This window comes from Tachyglossus aculeatus, chromosome 18 (assembly GCF_015852505.1).
Source record: "Tachyglossus aculeatus isolate mTacAcu1 chromosome 18, mTacAcu1.pri, whole genome shotgun sequence".
Taxonomy (NCBI): domain Eukaryota; kingdom Metazoa; phylum Chordata; class Mammalia; order Monotremata; family Tachyglossidae; genus Tachyglossus; species Tachyglossus aculeatus.
Genome location: NC_052083.1, coordinates 26,745,999 through 26,762,408, shown reverse-complemented (window position 1 = coordinate 26,762,408; position 16,410 = coordinate 26,745,999). Strand labels below are relative to the sequence as shown.

Genomic DNA, 16,410 nt, shown 5'->3' with positions numbered 1-16,410 from the left:
TAGATGAACAAGTAAAAACCAGGGTGAATTTTTCCTTCACCAGGACATTACTGTTTGCTAAATTACTCAAGGAAATGTCTTATTTTACAGATCTCTATCTTTCTGAGAGACCATCGGGAGAGTTATAGTCATGTGGGGAGGAGGCTGGTAAGACCTAAGTCCAGGAAAGGGAGATGAGGAGAAGTAGAGTGGCCTAGTGGAAAGAGCCCGGGCCTGGGAGTCAGAGGTCCTGGGTTCTAATCCTGGTTCTAACCTTTGCCTGCACTGTGAACTTGGGCAAGTCATTTCAGACTTGCACTCTATACTGTAAGCTCGTTTTGTACGGGGAAATGTCTGTTTATTGTTGTTTTTTACTCTACCAAGCTCTTAGTAAGTGCTCAATAAATACGACTGATTGAATTAATTGAATGAATTTCACTTCGCGGGACCTCGGTTTTCTCAACTGTAAAAAGGGGATTTGATACACAATCACAATATGTGCCATGAGCTATAGCTGTAAAGCATAGTCACTTGAAATAGCCTTAAAAGACGGCTTAAGTTCATCCAATCGGACACTATCCCTGTCCCCCAGTCTAAGAAGGATAGAGGACAGATATTGAATCCCCACAATCACAACACTTAGAACAGTGCTTGCCGCAGAAACTCATTGTGAGCAGGGATTGTCACCTTTTAATTTGTACTTTCCCTAGAGTACAGTGCTCTGCACTCAGAAAGTACTCAATAAATATGATTTAATGAACAATTGAATTAAAGTAATCAATTAAAAAAGTACCACTAAAAAAACAAGGGAGAAGGGAGAGGCTATTTCATGCAACCCCCTGCCCCAGGTCTGTACATATTTCTAGACTGTGAGCCCATCGTTGGGTAGGGACTGTCTTTTTGTTCCTGAATTGTACTTTCCAAGCACTTAGTACAGTGTTCTGCACAAAGTAAGCGCTCAGTAAATACAACTGAATGAATGAATTGCCTTCTAGTCACCCTTCCAGTTCAAGATGGCAACTCTTCTGTGTTTATGGATCTCCAAAGGAGAGGTCACCCATTCCTCAATCCTCAGCTTCAAGGACCAACAATCCTTCTTGCCCTCAAGTTCATCTGAGGGCCTTAACAAACTCCCTCCTGCTGTTGCAAGGGATTCGTTCATTCAATGGGATTTATTAAGCACTTACTGTGTGCAGGGCACTGCACTAGGCATTTGGGTAAGTACAATACAACAATAAAGATTCCCTCCCATTCTCCGGTCTCCGATAGTCAACTGGAAAACTTTTTTGGCATACCAAATACCAACCTCCTCATCTTCAGGAAATAGCGCTCCAGCCCTGGAGTGAGAGAGAGCTGGGACAGATTTCCAATAAATAAATATCTCTTCTCCATCAACACTATTCTACTCTACTCCCTCTCCCTTCTGTATCATCCTTTCACTTAGATCTGTACCCTTTAAGCATTTTACAACACTCACCTCTCAGCGCCATAATACTTAGATTACTAACTGTAATCCTTCTTAATATCTTTCTCTCTCTCTAGATTGTAAGATTTTGGGGGCAGGAATCAACTCTGTAGTATGGTTCCCTGCCAAGGTTTTAGTGCAATGCTTGGCACAAAGGAAGTGCTCAATAAATATGACTGATTGATATACCCATTCATTCATTCATTCTCTTGTATTAAAGAAGCAGAGTGGCTTAGTGGAAAGAGCACGGGCTTGGGAGTCAGAGGTCCTGGGTTCTAATCCCGACCACCACTTATCAGCTGTGTGACTTTGGGCAAGTCGCTAAACTTCTCTGTGCCTCAGTTACCTCACCTGTAAAATGGGGATTAAGACTGTGAGCCCCACGTGGGACAACCTGATTACCCCAGTGCTTAGAACAGTGCTTGGCACATAGCACTTAACAAATACCATTATTATTATTATTATTTATCTAGTACTTACTGTGTGCAGAGCACTGTACGAAGCACTCGGGAAAGTACGCTACAACAATAAACACAATAAACCCACAATGAGCTTACAGTCTAGTGCCAAAGTAGATGAAATTTTACTCTCTATTTTACCACTTGGATGCCTTATTTCGGACAGAGATTTCAAACAATTCCATTGAGAAAAACTTCACTAAAACTGTCCCTTCCTTTTCTTCTAGAAACAAAAGGTGATGTGGTTAAATTGATCTCAGAATAACAGGGGCTTCTCTGAAGTAACTAATCTATTTTATTTTTGTGACTGCACTTCAAGGCTCCTAACTTCAGAAGCTGCAGCCTTTTGATAGCCCCTGAAGGTTATTTCAAAGTGAAGTGGCATAGAAAGAGGCTGAGGATTTGTGGGGAAATGTTGGGGCTCTTCAATTCTTGGTGTCGTGAACTTGGTCTATGATGTTGCCCTTGGCATTTGAAGAACCACCCACTGAGGGTGGCCTAGTGGCTACAGCACAGACCTGGGAGTCAGAAGCACCTGGGTTCTAATCCTAGCTCGGCCACTTGTCTGCTGTGTGACCTTGGTCCAGTCACTTCACTGTTGCCTCAATCACCTCATCCAGAAAATGGGAATAAGACCTTGAGCCCAATGTGGGACATGAACCCTGTCCAATCTGACTGCCTTTTATAATAATAATAATAATGGCACTTATTAAGCGCTTACTACGTGCAAAGCACTGTTAAGGCAATCAGGTTGTCCCATGGGGGGCTCACAGTCTTAATCCCCATTTTACAGATGAGGTAACTGAGGCCCAGAGAAGTTAAGTGACTTGCCCAAAGTCACACAGCTGACAATTGGTGGAGCTGGGATTTGAACCCATGACCTCTGACTCCAAAGCCCATGCTCTTTCCACTGAGCCACACTGCTTCTCATCTATCTATCTATCCCAGTGCCCGGAATGTAGTAAGCACTTAAAAAAATACATAAAAAACTCCTCCGCTTGTCTGCTGCGTGTGACTTGGGCAAGCCACTTCATTTCTCTGTGCCTCAGTTGCCTTATCTGGACAATAGCGTAAGTGTATTTCCATTCAGGAGTCCCCAAAAGCACAGATTTTCAAGATTGTCTTATTTGAATCTGGCAGTCTGGTTGCACTTCTTATGAGGTGGAAATTCTCCACACAAATCAGTTTATGTTCATCTGGAATTTGGGGGTGGAGAGCACCCATCCTTATGACTTTGAACAGTTGCTTAGTTATGAACCACGTCCTCTGGGAAAACTAATAGTAAAATTAATTGTGTGGTAGCCTCATAGAGCACGAATCCATGGAGTCCTCAACATCCAGAATAGGGCAGTCAGCTGTCCAAGAAGAATCATGGAAAGAGCCCAGGCCTGGAAGTCAGAAGGACCTGGGTTCTAATCCCCGATCAGTCACTTGTCTGCTGTGTGACCTCAGACAAGTCACTGAACTTCTCTGGGCCTCAGTTACCTCATCCGTAAAATGAGGCTTAAGATTGTGAGCTCCAAGTGGGACATGGACTGTGTCCAACCTGATTATCTTGCATCTATCCTAGTGCTTAGTATGGTGCCTGGAGCATAGTAAGCGCTTAACAAATACCACAAAAGAAAAAAGGAGGTGTCTGAGTTTCCTAAACATTAAATCTCATGCCTGACAAAATTCTCCCTATGACTCGGCAGAAACGAGTTGGCAACACCTTTAATCACAGTACTGGTGACTGGCTGAACAAATTTAGAGAGGCTAATTTGTCCCCTCTGATGCTGGATTCAGTTTCCCATTGCATCCCTATTTTCCTCTGTTTCGGAAGCCAAGTCTGCCTTTCAGGAAAATATATTTCCAGCTCTTTGTTCCTAGATGTTTCACTCCTACCTCTCTTGTAAATATATCCTCTAATTTATTGACAAACTACTTTTTTAATCCTTTTCTGGGGGACACGTTTATGTAAATTTACTTCAAACCTAGATTGCAGTCAAGACCATATTTTTTAATGGTATTTGTTAAGCACTTACTTAACTTTACCAGACTTCCCACAGCAGACAAGTGGTGGAATCAGGATTAGATCCTCTGACTCCCAGGTCCAGGTTCTTTCCACTAGACCACACTGCTCCCCCAAATCTTGGGGAAATAAACTTTAAGCGGTGTTTCTACTGATGATCGTTACAGTGTTCGCTGAGAAAATTCTAAGAGACTAAGCGCTCAATCAACACCAATGATTGATCCAATCCAACGGGTCCAAAGCCTGAGCTTTCTGCCATGTAGAGTCAATAAACTAGATCTTCTACGTTCAGGTCTAGTTCAACAGAGGCCACTTGGAAAAACCCTGTTCAATTTGGCTGCCAAGCTCAGACTAAAGTGTGACTGCTCCCAGGATCCTTCAGGGGACCCACAGACTGGAGACAATGCTAACAGCATAGTGTAGTGGATAGAGCACAGGCCTGGGAGCCAGAAGGTCATGGGTTCTAATCCTAGCTCCGCCACTTGTCTGCTGTGTGCCCTTGGGTAAGTCGATTCATTTCCTCTGGATCTCAGTTGCTGCCTCTGTAAAACAGAGATTAGGACTGTGAGCCCTAAGCGTCCAACTCGATTACCTTCTATCGACCCCAGTTCCTGGCACATACTAAGTGCTTAACAAATAGTACAATAATAATTATTATTACCTAATCTAGAGGGATTCCAAGTTTGCCTTGCAACCAGAGAGATTTCTTTTCGGGCTCCATTTGATGGAACTGCACCGTTAAAAAAAGTACCGATACTCAAACCTAAAAGTTACTGAAAAAGAGGTATTTTCCACTTTCTGAAAGGTGTAATCAGTCAATTATCAATAAACAAGTGGTTTGGCAAGGGAACTTCTCTAGGGATACCAAACAGTTTAGAAAATCGGTACTATTTATACAGAGTTGAATACGCTTGATAATGGAAATAAGCTACGTGAAAATCGTATCAATTAATACCTAGTTTATTAGAACATTAACTTTTGCCTCAGGCAGTTAACTGACAAACTGTTTTGGTTTCTCATGTGACTGGTAATTAGCGATTTCAAAGCGATCATTAATTAAGTCATTTTAAATGACTTAATGCTTTCATTCCATTGGAGTACAATCTCTTTGGTTTGCCCCTCCTTTTCATCTTTTGGAGCTTCCACTAGCCAAAATCATTTAAACTGAAACGTTAGAATCCAGCCCGTCCTCGGACAGAGTACGTTGTTAATTATCCAATCTATTTTTGATCTGGGAAAGCCAGATGAAACCAGATCATTTCAGAGAGGCAGAAGACGGATCATCACTGATGGGAGTAATCTTTGGCAGATTCCTTAAACCCTCTGGCCCTCTGTTTTTCCATCTGTAAAACATTTTTCCATCTGTAAAACGTACTGTGTGCAGAGCATCCCACTAAGCATTTGGGAGAGTACAATATAATGGTAAAACAGAGTTGGGAGACACATTCCCTGTCCACAGCGAGCTTACAGTTTAGAGGGGGAGACAGACATTAATATAAACAAATTACAGATTTAGTGCTGTTGGAATGAGGGAGGGATGAATAAAGGGAGCAAATCCAAGTGCAAGAGGGATGCAGAAGGGAGTGGGATAAGACCTAGGATGTGGTCCAGGTTAGGAAGATGGTTGACGTGGTGGGAGAGTCGGGATAAGGGCTCTATTGGTTCAAATCCCGGCTCCTCCAACTGTCAGCTGTGTGACTTTGGGCAAGTCACTTAACTTCTCTGTGCCTCAGTTACCTCATCTGTAAAATGGGGATTAAGACTGCGAGCCCCAAGTGGGACAACATGATCACCTTGTAACCTCCCCAGCACTTAGAACAGTGCTTTGCACTTTGTAAGCACTTAACAAATACCATCATTATTATTATTATTGTATTGCAGTCTTCCAAGTGCTTAGTACAGTGCTCTGCACACAGTAAGCTCTCAATGAATACCACTGATTTTTACTTTTTTTTTTTACTGGTACTCGTTAAGTGCTTACCACGTGCCAGGACCACATTAAGTGCTGGTCTAGATAGGAGCTAAGCAGGTTGGACACAACCCATGTCCCACACGGGTTCACGGTCTGATTCCCCATTTTTCAGATGAGGGAACTGGGGCACAGACAAGTAAAGTGAGTTGCTCGAGGTCACTGAGCAGACAAGCGTCAGAGTCAGGATTAGAACCCAGGTCTACTGACTCCCAGGCCTGTGCACTTTCCACAAGACCACACTGTTTCTCAATTGATTTTTTGATTGCAGAGGTGAGGCCCTTAAAACCTGGAATTTTCTTAGAGATACAGGACTTGAAACGGTTGCTCTACAGGTAGAAAATACAGAAATTTAGAGCTTAATAAAGCTGGCCAGGATCCTGGAACATCATCTATCACAACAGGCCTCCTTATTTTATTTTATTTTTTTAAGAATCATATCATAATAGTACATTCACCGATGCCCCAGTTCTGTTTCTGTAAGGCTGAGGCAGAGGTTGGGAAGGTGTAATAGCATAATGCTTATGGTGGGCAAAAACCCTGTTTGGAGACTTACATTATAAAAATCTTAATTTGAATTCCAAGTCTACTGTACTCTCCCAACTGCTTACTGCAATAGAGAAGCAGTGTAGTCTAATGGAAAGAGCATGGGCCTGGGAGTCAAAGGATCTGGGTTCTAATCCCAGCTCGCCTTGGGCAAGTGTGACCTTGGGTAAGTCCTTTAACTTCTCTGTACCTTTGTTCCTTCATCTGCAAAATGGGAATTCAATACCTGTTCTTCCTTCTAGAGAAGCAGCGTGGCTCAGTGGAAAGAGCGTGGGTTTAGGAGTCAGAGGTCATGGGTTCTAATCCCAGCTCACCTTGGGCAAGTGTGACCTTGGGTAAGTCCTTTAACTTCTCTGTACCTTTGTTCCTTCATCTGCAAAATGGGGATTCAATACCTGTTCTTCCTTCAAGAGAAGCAGCGTGGCTCAATGGAAAGAATGTGGGCTTGGGAGTCAGGGGTCATGGGTTCTAATCCTAGCTCCACCTCATGTTAGCTGTGTGACTTTGGGCAAGTCACTTCTCTGGGCCTCAGTTACCTCATCTGTAAAATGGGGATTAAAACTGTGAGCCCCATGAGGGACAACCTGATTTCCTTGTATCTCCCCCAGAGCTTAGAACAGAGCTTGGCACAGAGTAAGGGCTTAACAAATGGCAAAAGTATTATTATTATTATTATTCTACTTAGTTTGTGAGCCCCATGTGGGACCTGATTATCTTGCATCTACCCCATTGCTTAGAACAGTGCTTGGCACATAGTAAGTGGTTAACAAGTCCCTTTTTTTTAAAAAAAAAAAAAGGCTGGGAATAGATTCCAGGACTCCTGACTTTCAGTTCTATGCTCTTTCTATTAGGCCATGCTGCTCTTTCTCAAAGAAGAATCACATTATAATGGTGTATTCAACAATCTCCCAGTACTGCGACAGGAAATGCTGGATTGATTTTGTTTGTCTTTACCCTATTTTAGCAGGTGTGACCCTTTTCCCCATTTTTCATATGTGATTTCAGCAAAACCATCAAGAGAGCTAATGAGGGTTGTTGGAAAAGCATTTTTGTCAATCCTGTTATACAAAACAAATGTCAATACTTCTTAATCCTGTTATCAAAGGAGCCATTACGGCTGCCTGTCAGTTATTGAATTTGGTTCAATCCCTATTCATAGGTTTCTGAAATCTGGCAGGATATCCTATTAAGGTTTTAGTTGAATTTGTTTCCAATCTAGTTGCCGCACATTACTACTTATTTATCCAAAAGAAGTGGTCTCTCCTGCAAGCATTTGCTTCCATATTCTAATGTCTGCATTTCACAGAGAACAAACCATTTGGCTAAGAGGTCTCAGAGAGGGACAAATGATACTTGTTGTTGAGTACTCTCCCAAGTGCTTAGTACAGTGCTTAGCACTCAGCAGGTGCTCAATAACTATGAATGAAAATGAATGAATGGAACGCTGGTCCCTTCTGGTCTCAGCGACGAGCCCACCTCGAGCCAATGCGATTAGCCTCAGTGAGGATTTTCAGCAGAATCATTTCTTCGGTGTGGCGGGAAGACGGCTCACAGTGGTCAGGTTGGGTCTCACTCTCCATTTTGAAAAGGAATAACTCATCAACTTGCAAGAATTGGAAGATTTCTCTCCCTTTGCTCTACCCCTGCTCCCCACCCCAAAGCACTTGTGTATATATGTACAAATGGGGCTCACAGTCTCATTTCCCATTTTACAGATGAGTTAACTGAATCACAGGGAAGTGAAATGACTTGCCCAAGGCCTCACACCCGACAAGTGGCAGAGCCAGGATAAGAATCCATAACCTTCTGAGTCCTAGGCTTGTTCTAGGCCGTGCTGCTTCTCTGGGTTTCAGTTTCCTCATCTGCAAAATGGGGATTCAATTCTTATTCCTGCTCCTACTTTTATCATCATCATCATCAGTGATACTATTTAGTGCTTACTATGTGCAAAGGACTGTACTAAGCATTTGGGAGAGTACAATACATCAGAGTTGGTGGACACGTTCCTTGCCCAAAATGAGCTCACAGTCTAGAACCCCATGTGGGACAGGGACTGTGTCCAACCCGATTATATCGTATCCACCCCAGCGCTTAGTACAGGGCTTTGCACATATTAACTGCTTAGCAAATACTACAGTCATTATTACAAGTCTTAAATTATTGTTCCCTCCTCTCAGAAACTGACATTACTGTGAAGATAAGCATGGAGAATTTCCCCAGTATGCAAATGGAAAAAGGGTAATAAAAGCATGGCATAGCCATAAACGCAAGCGACAGAAATATGAAAACATTCTCTTAGGCAAAGTCAAGAGGGATCTGTTCGTTTCTACCTATCTGTATCCCTTCATTGTTTGAAAGAGAGAATCAAATTTGTTCCTTAAGGAAATTGCTACACAACGTAGGTGTTGAGAGTAATTGTTTTAGTTAATTTGCTAGCCCACTGAAATACACTACTTAACAAGTAGGGCTTCTGTAATGCTGACTACAGCATTCTGGGGCATAATGATTTGGGCTATATATTTAGAATCAGTAGGGCTTAATTTTCCCAGCTGGTTTAAAAAAGGATTAATCAATAGCTGCTACTCCTGTATCTCTGAGGAAAACGAAATGCTTCTCATGATTCCTCAGTTTTCTGTTTGTTGTTTTTCTGTGGTATTTGCTAAGTGCTTACTATGTGCCAGGCACTGTTGTAAACGCCAGGTTAGATACAAGATAATCAGGTTGGGACACAGTTCATGGGGCACACAGTCTTAATCTCCGATTTACAGATGAGGAAATGGAGGCCCAGAAGTGAAGTGACTTGCCCACATCACCCGCAGACAAGTGGCAGGGTTAGGATTAGAACCCAGGCCCATACTCTATCCACTAGACCACACTGCTTCACAATTGAACTTGTATTTAAACTATCTGAATTTCTCAGTTCAAGTACATAGCTGTATGTTGCTAGGAACTTGATGGTATTACTAATTACCTCCTCTGCTTAAAAGAGCTAATTCTCTCCTAAGCTAAACAGGTGAATAGATTACTTGAGAAGAGAAAAGGAAAGAAAGCTTCTATGTGACTCTTCTTCATAATGATCTCTAAAGGGTAGATAGCAACGAAAAATTGGTGCATTTACTAAGGCCTTACTGACACTTTCCCACCCAAACCCTATCCCCCGGCTAACTTTCGCATCACTGTAGACGGCACCACCATCCTTCCTGTCTCACAACCCCTCAACCTTAGCATTACCCTTGAGCCCTTCCTCTCATTTAACCCACATATTCAATGTGTCACTAAATCCTGTTGGTTCCACCTTCACAACATTGCTAAAAATCCACCCTTTCCTCTCCATCCAAACTGCTACCGTGTTACATACAATCACTTATCCCTCCCCGCCTTGATTGCTGTATCAGCCTCCGTGCTGACCTCCTTGCCTCCTGTCTCTCCCTACTCCAGTCCATATTTCACTCTGCTGCCCAGAACATTTTTCTTCAAAAATAAATGTTCAGGACGTGTTTCCCCACTCCTCAAGAGACTCTAGTGGTTGCCCATTCTCCTCCACAACAAAGAAAAATTCCTCACCACTGGCTTTAAAGCACTTAATCACCTTGCCCCCTCCTACCTCACCTCACTACTCTCCTCCTACAACCCAGCTCGCACACTTCGTTTCTCTAATGCTAACCTTCTCACCACATGTCAATCTTGTCTATCTTGCCGCCAACCTCTTGCCCACAACCTACCTCTGGCCTGGATTGCCCTCCCTACTCGAATCTGACAGAAAATGACTCTTTCCCCTCTTCAAAGCCTTACTGAAGGCCCATCTCTTCCAAGAGGCCTTCCCTGACTAAGCCCTCTTTTCCTCTTCTACCTCTCCCTTCTGTGTCGCCCTGACTTGCTCCTTGTATTCATTCCCCATTCCCAGCCCCACAGCTCTTATCTGTCATTTATTTTTTTCTATTAATGTCTATCTCCCCCTCTAGACTGTAAGCTCATTGTGGGCAGGGAATGTGTCCATTCACTGTTATATTGAAAACTCCCAAGCACTTAGTTCAGTGCTATGCACACAGTAAGTGCTCAATAAATATAATTGAATTGAATAAATGAAAGTGCTGGGGTAGATACTAGCTAATCAGGTTGGACACAGTCCACATCCCACATGGGGCTCACAGCCTTTTTCTGCATTTTACAGATGAGCTAACAGAGGAACAGGGAAGTTAAGTGACTAGCCCAAGGTCACATAGCAGGCCAGTGTCAGATCAGAATCCATGTCCTTCTGGCGTCCAGGACTGTGATCTATCCAATCGGCTATGCTGCTTCTCATTTTGGAGCCAGTACTCTTTTCTCTATTTTCATTCTGAACTGCACATCTTTGTAATTGTAGGGTGGCTAACTGCCACACAGATGCTTGCTATTTTAATGGCTCTCCTTCTCTATCCTTTTAGATTAAAATGTAAGCACAGTGAACCTGAGAAGAATAGGGGGGCCCATGGGGTTGACAGAGAGTGTAGATGGAAAACAACATAAGGGAAAAAAAAGTTAGTTTCAAGGAAATGGCTCTTTGGCTGAACACAATGGATACTATCCAGCTGCTCCAAAAGCCAGCTAATATCAGAGTTCCTGTCGGTTGCTCTCTTCACGCTGCTACAGAAAAAGTTATAAAACCATGACTTTCTTCATAAAATCTCATACAGCAGGTATAAAAGGTGGCTCTAAAAAACCCACTCCGGGCAGAAATGGCGGGGGGGGATGCTTTAAGATTAGGGACATGTGTAAGTGATTTTTATTGTGGATGGGAGTCGGCATGGCCCAGTGGTAAGGGCACGGGCCTGGGTGTCGAAGGAAGCAGACCCTTAAGCCAGCTCTGCCCATGACCTGCCGAGTGACCTTGGATAAGTCATTTGAACTCTCTGTGCCTCAGTGTCTTCACTTTAAACAGTGGAAATAATGCTACCTATCAAGGCACGGACCCAGGTGTCCGAAGACCGTGGTTCCAGTTCTGGCTCTTCCAACTGCCTCCTGTGTGACTTTTAAATTCACTTAACTGCTGATTCATTCATTCATTCAATTGTATTTATTGAGCACTTACTGTGTGCAGAGCACTGTACTAAGCGCTTGGGAAGTACAAGCCGGCAACATATAGAGACGGTCTCTATCCAACAATGGGCTCACAGTCTAGAACATCACTCTCACATCACTCTCCGCTGTGAAAAACAGAACAAGTCTAACCCTGGCCACCCCCTAGGGTTGAAAACTCACATTTTTTGGAATAGAAATAAATAGAAGGCCACTACTTGTGAAAATAGAATTTCACCTAGTTTTACCGTATATTAATTTGGGGAGAAGGTGTGTATGTATATATTCACACATCCCCACACCCTGATAATACAAGCAGTATGCTCATGACAGTTAACATGGATTGTTCTCAAATAGCTTTTGCTCAATAGCTTTTGCTCAATAGCTTTAAAATCCAGGAGGATTTACCTGGCTTGAAATTGGGGTAGGTTAATGGGGAGGGAAAAGTATGGAAGAAACAGAAATGTACGCAAAGAGCATCTGGTCATCTAGCTTTATTCTGCCTAGTTTTGTTTTTCTAAAAATGGCATTTGTTAAGTGCTGACTCTGTGCCAGGCACTGTTCCAAACGCTTGGGTAGATACAAGCTAATCAGGTTGGACACAGTCCATGTCCCATGTGGGATTCAGAGTGCCAATCCCCATTTCACAGATAAGGCAACCGAGGCACAGAGGAGTCAACTGCTTGAGATGAGTGGTAGAGCTGGAATTAGAACCCAGGTCCTTCTCACCCTCAGCCCATGCTCTATCAACTAGACTACACTGCTTCTGCCTTATAGTGCTTCATTGAACACTTATTGTGTTCAGAGCACCGTACTAAGCTCTTGGGGAGGACAAAAGAGTAATTAGACAATATTCCTACGCTGAATCTGTCGCTGATGATCTCCTGGAGCACAGAAGTGACTGATTTTCTATGTGTGTCTCTGTGTATCAGCCCTGGTCTCTCAATTCCTCATCCCCCATTGCCCCTGACATTCCTATCCTTATATTCAGTTGCTTCTCTTACCTGTAATTTTTTTTTATTTTCTGTCTCCCCGACTAGACTGCAAACTCCTTGAGGATATGGATCAAATTTTAAAACTCTATTGTACTCCCCAAGCGGGGCTCTGCACAAAGGAAGAGCTCAGTGAATACCATTAAATGATTAACTAATCGTCTTCAACCCGGCCGTTTCCCAACTCTTCCCTCTCCTTCATAATGATGGTATTTGCTACGCACTTACTATGTGTCAAGCACCGTTCTAAGTGCTGGGGTAAACACAAGCTTATCAGGTTGGACATAGTCCACGTCCCACATGGGGCTCACAGTCTTAATTGCCATTTTACGAATGAGGTCATGAGGCCCATAAAAGTGAAGTGATTTGCCCAAGGTCACACAGCAGACAAGTGGATTGGAACCCAGGTCCTGACTCTCGGGCCCGCGCTCTATCCACGAAGCCACGCTGCTTCCCTCCGTCTCTCTTTCATCATCTCCTTCTCTTTGTTCCTCTCGGGCTTCTTCTTGCCCTCCTTTCTCTATCCCCTCCTTCATTTCTGTCTTTTTCTCTCTGCCTTTTCCTCCACTTCCCATACCCTCTGCCTCTCCCTTTCCCTCACGCTGTCCATCTCTGACGCTCTGCCTTTCCGTCTTCCCTGGTAGCTTCATCCATTGACGCAATTTGAGCTTCCGTAAATCTGATCACCTCACCCATAAATCAAAAGACCATTTGGTTTCATTCTCCGGAAGGAATTTGCAGTCCATCAGGCCATGCTGTGAAATGGAATAAAGAAGCCAACGCTGCCAGTGAACGAATTCTGAACTTAAAACACGCTATGGCACAGAATCCTGTCTGGAAGCAGAGGACTGATTATATTGCTGAAAAAGAGCTCATCTAGCAATCACTCGTGCATTCAATGATATTTATTGAGTGCTTACTGTGTGCAAAGCACTGTACTAAGTGCTTGGGAGAGTCCAATACAAAAGCATCAGTAGACATGTTCCCTGCCCACAGAGAGCTCACAGTCTAGAGGAATTATAAGGAAAAGAGAAGTGGAATGTGATTTTATTCTGTTGAGGGGAGAGTGCCACTAGAAGTCAGTGAGGGGGAAGAGTATATTTATTCCTCAGGAAACCTGTGCCCTAAATCATGACAGAAATAGCTGTATTCCCTTTCTGCTGCAAGAGAAACTCACATTGGCTTTGCTGGGAGTAGAAGCCTTCTTATCAAAGGTGCCTGAGAGTTTTGCAAAATTCTGAGACTCTCGCCAGGATGATACCAAAATCTATCAAAGGCAAGGAGCCAGGGTAGTACAGATAAAACATCTGCTGTTCCCGATAACAAGGTCAGAATGGACTGAGCCGATGTTACTGGCACACTCCAATGGATCAGAAAACTGGAAGATCTGAGAGCCGATTTCTCTGAAGCATCCCAAGGCTGGCGTATCCTGCTGTCATGGCCCAGAAAGGACTTGTTAATGGAACCAGTGCCTGACTGATAGACAGCGATGCGGCTTTCACTGCCACCTCATTGGTGGGAAAGACCACTAGGACAGGGCTACTGGAAGCCCAAAGTGGCGAAAAGTGGTGGCAGGATCATTGGAAATGCATAGGTGAGCACTTAGAACAGTGCTCTGCACACAGTAAATGCTCGATAAATACTACTGATTGATACGCAGAGGTTGGCTATTGTTCACATTCCAGGAGTTGATGATGATGGTATTTGTTAAGCGCTTACTATGTGCCAAGCACTGTTCTACACACTGGGGGAGATACAAGGTAATCAGGTTGTAGCTCACAGTCTTCATCCCCATTTTACAGATGAGGTAACTGAGGCACAGAGAAGCAAAGTGACTTGCCCAAGGTGACACAGCAGACAAATGGCACAGCGGGGATTAGAACCCACCTTGTCTGACTCTCAAGCCCGTGATCTTTCCACTAAGTCAACCTGCTTCTCCGCTATCACAACACAAGTGCATTAAAACAAATGACTGCAAGAGCATCTATTCTTTTCACAGCTACCAATGGGGTGTTCCCTAGAAAATAACTGGGGTCTTCGTTAACCACTTACAATGTACCAAGCACTGGGGTAGATACAAGATAATCAGGTTAGATACAGTCCCTGCCCCATATGGGGATCACAGTCTAAGTTGGAGGGAGATCGGTTATTTAATCCTCGTTTTACAGACGAGGAAATGGAGGCACAGAGAAGTTAAGTGATTTGCCGAAGGGCACACAGCAGCCAAGAGGCAGAGCCAGAATTAGAATCCAAGACTCTCAGGCTCTGAAAAAGCACCAAAAACTAGATGAAATTTGTCTCAGCAGATGTCACTACATATGAATGGGTCCCATCACTCCTGATATTTTACAAATTCCTTGTGTTATTCCTGGCAATGTAGAAGCAGCATGATGCAGTGGTTAGAGCACGGGCCTGGGAGGCAGAAAGTCATGTGTTCTCAACCCGGCTCTGCCACTTATCTGCTTTGTGACCGTGGGAAAGTCACTTCACTTTCCTGGTCCTCACTTCCCTCCTCTGTAAAATGGGGATTGAGACCGTGAGCCCCACGTGGGACAGGGACTGTTTTCAACCTGATCTGCTTGTATCCATTCTGGTGCTTAGTACAGTGTCTGGCACATAGTAAGCACTTATCGAGTTTGTCTTGTCTTATGCTGTTGAGTCATTTCCAACCCACAGTGACACCACAGACACATCTCTCCCAGAATGCCCCGCTCTCCATCTGCAATTGTTCTGGTAGTGGATCCACAGTTTTCTTGGTAAAAATCCAAAAGTGGTTTACCACCACCTCCTTCTGCACAGTCAACTTGAGTCTCCACCCTCGACTCTCTCCCATGCCCTGCTGCCCAGTACGGGGGAGTTTTGACTTGTGGCAGATTGCCTTCCACTCGCTAGCCACTGCCCAAGCTAGCAATGGAAGGGGTAGGCCTCTGCTTGACTCTCCCTCCCATAGCCAAGACTGGTAGAAGACAGAAACTCTCCAGGTGCGACCCTGAGAGGTGACAATGAATACCACAATTATTATTATTAGAAGCAGGAGCAGTAAGGAAGTTCACTGAGCAATATACACTGTACTAAGCCCTTGGGAAAGAAAAACAGGAATATGAGACACATTCCCACCTCAAATGGAGGAGACAGCCAAAAAAAAAGATTAATAAGATTAACATTCTCGTTAAGAATGAGTATACTGAATGACAGGTTACCTTAGTCTCGGGGATGAGTTGACCTTTATTCAGTTGTGTCTATTGAGCGCTTACTGTGTACAGAGTACTGTACTAAGCACTTGAGAGAGCACAGTAGAACAAAATAAACGGACACATTCCCTGCTACAAAGATCTTGTGTCGGTCTTAGCTCGTGTTATACAACAGCAACTCTGGGGCACATCCAGGACCTGAAGAGGTGTACTTGTTTTCCCAATCTCAGACCTGTTTAAACCTGAACGGGGCAGGTCAGAAGCCGCTGGGTTTGGTGGAAAGGGAACAGGATGGGAATCGGGAGATCTGGGTTCTAATCCTGTCTCTACCACTTCCCTGCTAGATAACCTCTTGAAAGACACTAAGTATCTCGGTCCCTCAGTTTTCTCATCTCTAAAATGCAGATTTGTCACAGGCATCCCCTTTCCTTTAGACTGTCTCTTCTGGTTATTGTTTCTTCCACCGAGCTGCACGTTTAGTAAACCCTTAATAACTACAACATTTTGTATTGTTATTCCCAGTGGCGGTCGCGTCCAGGGGCCTTAAACATTGATCACTTTTATGATGAGAAATCCAATTATTCACAGCTACCTTTGATTCTGTTTACTCTGTGTCTCGTTTGTGTTCTTCTGAGTCTTTTGAGAGTTCTGGATTGTACTGATGTGCTCTATTGATTAGAAAACAGATTTATAATATTTCCTAAACATTTATGATGAACAAAGAACTGGACTAAATGCTGGGGT

At 43.7% G+C, this 16,410-nt stretch overlaps 1 non-coding gene across 1 annotated transcript; it reads right to left on the bottom strand.

The window, feature by feature from the left end:
• Positions 1–15,337: 15,337 nt before the first annotated feature.
• On the bottom strand, positions 15,338–15,474 carry LOC119940541. The gene has a single exon (XR_005455013.1). It is a non-coding gene; the product is annotated as a small nucleolar RNA SNORA7 (small nucleolar RNA).
• Positions 15,475–16,410: the final 936 nt, after the last annotated feature.